We start from the raw sequence: 8,301 nt of genomic DNA, 5'->3' as shown, positions 1-8,301 counted from the left end.
TCCCTAACATTCTGTGACCATTATCCTCTCTGCATCTCTGCTCTGCCCAACACAATCCTGCAGATCAGCATGTCTCCGGGCATCCAGGCTGCTGCCTCTCACCTACCGTGCTCAGAAGCCTGGCAGCAAGTCCCTGGCTCGGGTCACTGCCAGACCCACCGTGGGCTCCCAGGGGAGATGAAGGGCATAGCTCCCCCTCCACATGCTGTAAGGGTTTTAATCCCATCCCTGTAAGGGTGAGCAGGGACAAGAGCATGCAATAGAGCTATGAAGTGAAGCTCATTTCGTCATGCCTTCAGAAAGACAGAAACCAGGAAACACCCTTTATCTAGCCACTACATAGACACATTTTCATCCTCATTTCCTTATTGGTGGTTTTATCGTTTACTGCCTTCACGAGACAGAGAGCTGCTGCTATGTGGTCAGGGGACAGCCTACAAGAGCAGCTCCCTTGCTGGACTTGTTTGGTGGGTGTATGGGGATTTTAAGTCCTTTGCCAGCTTCCATGAACAATGAATGCATGTTCAAAAAAGGGAAAAAAAGAGAAAAAATATTATTAGAAGCAGCAAAGCCTCAATGAGTCCCATCACTTCCCCCAGCTGCTGCTGTGTCTAATCATTTTCATAGCATATCAGGAAGTATGAAATCACCAATTAATTCTATGACTGCGATTTTCATCACAGAAGGTGGGGACATGAAACCTTTCTCTCCTGAATGCAATTGCAGCTGCAGGTTCATTCTCAGCTACCGAGTCTCCCCCCTTACCCCAGATACCACTGGGGAAAGCAATGAGACAAAACACTCCAAAACAGGTCACCTCTTCTCTTTGATGGAAACACTCAGACGAGCGGCTGTCCTTGCTACAGAAACTTCCAAGGATGCTAAGATGCTGAGCAGGGGAAGTTCTCTTCACAGATTTCTCGCCAGCACACAGTAAATACAACAAGTGCACAGTTCCTTCAGGGCTCTGCTGCCTGCAAAAGGCTCTTGCACCACTCGGCAGCAGCAAGGGCAGAGCTCTGAGCCCCGGTGCCCTGGCTGTGAAGCACCAAGAGCCCAGACTCGACTCAGCCTCCAGGCACTGTCTTAACTATCTAAGCATTGCACTGTCCTTGACCAGGTCAAGGGTCTCTGCACCTTGTAGGACCAATACAGAGAACAGAAACTCCCGAACTTCGGACAGCGTTTTCTGGGCTGTTGGAGAATCTGAGGACAACCCCTCCTCACCCCATCCACACCTGCCAACACGGGACCTCTCCCTCACCCAGTGTGTTTACAGAGAAGTGCAATAAGGTCCTGAGCAGCCCAGTGTTACTGCAGCGCACAGGGGAAGATGCAGAGAGCTTCCAGTCACTTTAGCAGAGTACGGATTATGAGATCAAGCCAAATCCTGATCCTATGGAAATTAGCTGGAACTTCGTCACTGCGAGCACTATAGTCCATGACACGCTACGTGAGCTGCTGAAGAGCCTGGAGAGGCAGCGCAGAGCAGTGGAGGGCAGGAAGCAAAGCATGCTGCATCCAACACCTTCCAAGGGGAATTCACAGAAGCAGAATGAACTTTGGACTCTGTCCAGAACATGATAACCGCTGGTGCCCTCATGGAGTATAGCAGACCTTCAATGACAACTGCTGAGTTGATGCCTTCTATTAAAAGGCAAGATCACAAACAGATCATTGGTTTTCTCCTGTCCTTGAACTGGACTGGAGACTGTTGCAGTCCCACCACCAGTCTTTGACAGGCTCAGCCTCTCAAAGAGAAGAGTGCAACATGCATGGAGACCTGACGCAACCTGCATTCCCCTTGCATGCTGCAGGACCTCTTCTTTCACACACCAGCCTGGCACAAGGTCACTGGCCACCCTGGCATTACACTCTGACTGTTTATTATTTAATGAAGCAGGTGGGGGAAAAGGATTACTTGGGGCAGCAACAATTATTCTGCTTCCCTTGCATGGGATGGTGTTAGCTAGCATTGGTGAAGTGACAGTCCCGCAAGGCATCTGCCTTGACCCTGTCCAGAAGGGAAGGCTAGCATGGGCCAGGTTAGCACATGCAGGTGCGTGTACTGCTTGGCTTCCACCAGTGTCCAAACTAGACTGAGCAGCTCAGAGCACTGGGACAGAGAGAAATCCTTTAGCCAGGATACAAAACTAAATTAAAGCTTTATGGGCTAGAATGAAAGGGGGAAGTACTTCAAAGACTGCAAAGCATTAATTTTCCTTTTTGCTGCGTTTTTTCCTTCCCCCTTGTTTTAATATGATGGATCACCTGATAATGACAGGCAGTTGCGCTGACTGACGTGTACACCCAGGATAAAGGGGAGCAGGAAATTGGATTTGAGACTCTATACTGTATTTCAGTGAGTTCTGGAGCCACCAGAAAGAGACACTTGGTCGGATTGCTAATGCCATTGCGCTCCCAGCAGCCACAGCCACGCGGTCCTGTGTTCAATTTCCTGCCATCACTAGTGTGCAGCTGAAGAACAGGAGTATGAAGTGTATCAATTTAAACATGTACGCGAATGAGGTACAGGCTCTGGCTACAGTAGGAAATTGAACTGTTGATGAAAATGGTTTTCAGCAGGGAGCCTCCTTCTCCTCTCCCTGCCTCCCGCATTCTGTGTTGTCCAGGGCTTAAGGTCACAACTATTGCCTCTTTCACCAAGACACCAATGAAATGTTTTAGTACTTCCTTTTCTAGCCCCACTTTTTCTGTCCACTGTGAAGAAACCTCTCTCAAAGTGCACAGAGTCCCTTCCCCCCTCCCTTCCTGTCCCAGCTGCCCTGCACCATGGCAGAGGTAATACGCTGGGCACCCAACCTTAGTTACCTTCACTCTGCTGCCTTCTGCATGCAACAGCAAAAGCTGGCTTGCCTGCTGAAGGGGACAGAGAAGGGAGGGGGACCACAACAGGGCAGGGGTAGATTTTCTAATACATGGTAAAACCTCCTTTGTGTTTGGATCTGTCCTTGCAGGAGCTGTCGAGCTGTCAGGGCATGAGGAATCCATTCCTGTGTGGGCTTTGATGAGCCCTCAAAGTCAAATCCCATCACATGCCTCCTCAGCTGTTAGGCAGGCAGAAGAGCACTCTGCCAGAAGAACCATGAGACTTGTGGGTGCAAAGCCAAACCCTGATGTGGCACTGGGGCACTAAGTCCTGGATCCTACCCTGCTGATATTCTGAAGGAGATTAAGCCTGTGAATCCTAGCCTGGAGAAGGGCATTGCTACTGGTCCCTCTCTGATCTGGACTCAAACAGCTCATATCCTAGAGGTTTTGGAGTCCGGACCCTGATTTACAGCCCTCACTCACCTCTTGTTACAGACAGGTATTTGCACTTCTAGATTGCAGCCTGGATCAAAGACAGTGAAATACTCAGGCAAGGTTTTTGCTTAAGTACAGCCAGCCAGTCCTAAGCAAAATGCCGTGGGTATTTTATGAAAACAGTGTATCTTTATTTTAGATCTATGGGCTGGACAAGCATCTGAACATGCATGAGTTTAAATTGCTTCCCAGCTTTGGGGGATCTGCACTACATCACCCTGGAAAGCTATTTTAATTGCCACAGCACCTGGAAAACCACCCAGCAGTAATATTCCTTGCCTTGCTGGCCCATCAGGCTGAACTGTAACAGACAAGATATTGATGCAGCAACCTGATGTAATCAAGAGCTATAAAAGGCAAAGCAGTAAATCATTTGGATGCAACAGTCTGTCTGTGCACTTAGCTGTTTTTTATGTTTTCTAAAACATCCAATAAACAAAATTGCATTTAACTATTAACAGTCACACAGCAATTTTCCTTGCAAAACTTTTGCTCTCGCAGACAATGGGTGGTGGTGGGGAGAGAACATGGCTGGGAAGTAAGTCAAGAAGTGTCCAGAATTAAGAATTATTTTTCTTTTTTTTTTTTTTTTTCTCCCCTCTTTCCTGCAGGTGGGTCATCTGAAACATCTCACTGTTGAGCACAGCTGTTGGAAAAGGTGTCTCTCTCTGCTCCTAGGGTTAAAAAGTCAACCATATTCTTTACTGAGCTTTCCCTCAGTGCTCTTAGGACTGATCATCAAGCCCGCTTTTAAGACCTAAAATGAGAGCTGTAGCTCAGAGAGAAGCTTGTGCAACGCTAACTGGAAATGAAGAGTTAGTTCTGTCTCTTACGCCTCAGTCAGTACCGTCAAGACCTGCTACAGATTGCAGAAGCTGCCTGGGCAGAGGCAGAAATGCTGGCTGCAGCTTTCCTCCTGAGCAGGAACTGCCCTTCCCCAGAGTTGGGAGTTCAGGTAAGCTGGAGAAATGCACACAAGGGCAGTTGCAAAAGAGGTTCTTGCTAGAGGACCAGAAGGCCAGAGTCCTCTCCACAGCACAGGAGTGGGTCACAGTCCCCCCTCTGCCAGGGACTCGGTATTTCAGCACAACCCATGGAAACACAAAGCCACCTTATAGATTTCAGATACACTAAAGCACATTTTTGTTCTAGACCATGAAACAAACTTTACTTTTCCTCTGCATCTTAAGACTCTAGTTTCCAAATAAAGAATCACTCAAGATATACAGAGGGTAAGTGAAATCGATAACTCCTATCAGCTTTTAAAGTGACTAAAGAGACAGCTGAGGAGCTGGAAAGAACCATAGATTAGGCAGAAATTGAGGCATTTTCCCAGCAGCTGCTTTACCTGAATTCCTGAGAAGCAGGGGAAGACAGAGCCTCTTTCTTTATCTACTTGGCCTCAGGAGAGAAAGGACAGTACCAGCAGCTCCAGCTTTCCTTAAAAACTGTGGACCACCTCACCCCAGCAAATTCACTGCAGGTGAGTGCTATTAAACCAGCTAGTCTGGAGGTGGTTGGTTGGTGGCCAAGTGTCCCCAACAGCTGTGAAGCTACTTTAACTTACCCCAGCTGAAAGTTTTCCCCAGTGGCTGACATCTAACTGCCCTGTTTTTTCCAGGATTTATCAAGAAGTCAGGTACTCAGGGTGACTCATCGCCAGCTGAGCCAGAGCTGTCACACTGCACAGTACTTCGGCTGCCCAGGGGGGCTATCAGTAACACAGAGGGACCAGATCCTCCTGTGCCTTATTAACTTGGGCAGCAGCGGTGTGTTGCAGGGCATCAGACTGGTTGGATAAACCCCTCCTGTGCACTAGAGGGGTGGATGATGAGGAGCATCTCCCTCTGCATTGCAATGGTGCAACGTTCATGCTAAGGCCACAGCAAAATCCAGTTACATCAGGGTAAATACAGAGCAGTCCAACTGGCTTGCATGCAGCTACACCAGGATAAATAGGAAGAAAATGAGGAGTGAGTGGAGGCAAGTCTATGGCCGTGGCAAAAGGCGAGTGCCCTCCTTGCCTACCTTGCCTCCACAGGTGCCTCTGAGCAATAGATATGAAGCCCTAGCGGAATACAGCTGGTCCAATGGGGATGTGGTGGAGAGGCAACCTATATCAGAGGTCCCACCACAGTCAGAAAAACCTGACAGGCGTATAGCTACCTCCTCCACAAGGAGGAAGAGAAAAGTTTTAGTGGTTGGAGACTCCTTCCTAAAGGGAACTGAGGGCCCAATATGCAGAGCTGACCCCCATCACAGGGAGGTCTGCAGCCTGCCTGGAGCCCGAATCAGGGATATCACCAGGAAACTCCCCTGCCTGGTGAAGGCCACAGACTACTACCCCCTGCTGATCTTCCAGGCAGGTGGGGAAGAAGCTGCATCCCGTAGTCTGAGGGGGATGAAGAAAGACTACAAGGCCCTAGGACGGTTGGTGAAAGAGTCTGGGGCACAAGTTGTTTTCTCCTCCCTCCTTCCATTTTCAGGTGATGACGTGGGATGGAATAGTAGGATTCTCTCTATTAATGCCTGGCTACGAGACTGGTGCTAGAGGCAGGGCTTTGGGTTCTTTGATAATGGCTGGTTTTATAAGACAACAGGTGTGACCGTAATACATGGGAAAGGTTTATGTCGTAGGGGCAAAAGGGTTCTGGGACAGGAATTAGCAGGGCTCATTCGGAGAGCTTTAAACTAGATTCGAAGGGGGATGGGGTAGTAGCTGGGCTTGCACCACTGGGGCAACGCTGTAGTGTTGAGGTAGACCAGGAGGCCTCCCATCTCCCTGGGGTCAAATCGGCGTGCTCAGCTCGCTCCCTGAAATGCCTGTACACCAATGCACGCAGCATGGGGAATAAACAGGAGGAGTTGGAAATCCGTGTTCGGTCGGGGGGCTATGATCTAGTGGCAATTACAGAGACTTGGTGGGACGCCTCGCATGACTGGAATGTGGTCATGGATGGCTATGTCTTGTTCAGGAAAGACAGGCCACTAAGGAGAGGTGGTGGAGTTGCTCTTTATGTGAGTGAGCAGCTAGAATGTATTGAGTTCTGTCCAGGGGCGGATCAGGAGCGAGTTGAGAGTTTGTGGGTGCGAATTAAGGGGCAGGCTGGCAGGGGTGATACTGTTGTGGGTGTCTATTACAGGCAACCAGATCAGGATGAGGAGGGTGATGAGGCCTTCTACAGGCAGCTGAGAGCAGTCTCGCAATTACAGGGCCTGGTTGTCATGGGGGATTTCAACTACCCTGATATTTGCTGGGAGGCCTACTCAGCCAGCCATCCTCAGTCCAGGAGGTTCCTCCAGTGCATTGATGATAACTTTCTGATGCAAATGGTGGATGAGCCAACTAGGACAGGAGCGCTGCTGGATCTTATCCTCACTAACAAGGAGGGTCTGGTTGAAGAGGTGAAGGTTGAGGGCAGCCTTGGTTGTAGTGCCCATAAGATGGTAGAGTTCAGGATCTCATGTAGCAGGACCAGAATAGCTAGCAGAATCACAACCCTGGACTTCAGGAGGGCCAACTTTGGCCTTTTCAAGCAATTGCTAGGGGAAATCCCATGGGACAGGGTACTAGAAGGTAAGGGGGCCCAAGATAGTTGGTTAGCATTCAAGGACTGCTTCTTCCGAGCTCAAGACCAGAGCATCCCAACAAGTAGGAAGTCAAGGAAGGGTACCAGGAGACCTGCATGGTTAAACAGGGAACTGCTGGGCAAACTCAAGTGGAAGAGGAGGGTGTACAGATCATGGAAGGAGGGGCTGGCCACTTGGGAGGAATATAAGTCTGTTGTCAGAGGATGTAGGGAGGCAACTAGGAAAGCTAAGGCCTCCTTGGAATTAAACCTTGCAAGAGAGGTCAAGGACAACAGAAAGGGCTTCTTCAAATACATTGCAGGTAAAGCCAACACTAGAGGCAATGTAGGCCCACTGATGAATGAGGTGGGGGCCCTGGAGACAGAGGATAAAAAGAAGGCGGAGTTACTGAATGCCTTCTTTGCCTCTGTCTATACTGTTGGAGGCTGTCCTGAGGAGTCCTGGACCCCTGAGGCCTCAGAAGAAGTCAGGATAGAGGAGGAATCTGTCTTGGTTGATGAGGGCTGGGTCAGGGACCAATTAAGCAATCTGGACACCCATAAATCCATGGGCCCTGATGGGATGCACCCGCGGGTGCTGAGGGAGCTGGTGGAAGTCATTGCTAGGCCACTCTCCATCATCTTTGCTAAGTCGTGGGCAACGGGAGAGGTGCCTGAGGACTGGAGGAAAGCGAATGTCACTCCAGTCTTCAAAAAGGGCAAGAAGGAGGACCCGGGTAACTATAGAGCGGTCAGCCTCACCTCCATCCCCGGAAAGGTGATGGAACAACTTGTTCTTGATGCTGTCTCTAGGCACATCAAGGATAGGGGGATCATTAGGGGCACTCAGCACGGCTTCACCAAGGGGAAGTCATGCTCAACCAACTTGATAGCCTTTTATGAGGATGTTACCCGGTGGATAGATGATGGTAAAGCAGTGGATGTGGTCTGTGTTGATTTCAGTAAAGCGTTTGACACAGTCTCCCACAGCATCCTCGCAGCTAAACTGAGGAAGTGTGGTCTGGATGATCGGGTAGTGAGGTGGATTGTGAACTGGCTGAAGGAAAGAAGCCAGAGAGTGGTGGTCAATGGGACAGAGTCCAGTTGGAGGCCTGTGTCTAGCGGAGTCCCTCAAGGGTTGGTACTGGGACCAGTTCTATTCAATATTTTCATTAATGACTTGGATGAGGGATTAGAGTGCACTGTCAGCAAATTCGCTGATGACACCAAACTGGGAGGAGTGGCTGACGCACCGGAAGGCTGCGCAGCCATTCAGAGAGACCTGGACAGGCTGGAGAGTTGGGCGGGGAGAAATTTAATGAAATATAACAAGGGCAAGTGTAGAGTCCTGCATCTGGGCAAGAACAACCCCATGTATGAGTACAGGTTGGGGGCAGACCTGTTG

The sequence above is a fragment of the Nyctibius grandis genome, chromosome 4 (genome assembly GCF_013368605.1).
Source record: "Nyctibius grandis isolate bNycGra1 chromosome 4, bNycGra1.pri, whole genome shotgun sequence".
Lineage (NCBI taxonomy): Eukaryota > Metazoa > Chordata > Aves > Nyctibiiformes > Nyctibiidae > Nyctibius > Nyctibius grandis.
This window is presented reverse-complemented; position numbering follows the sequence as displayed.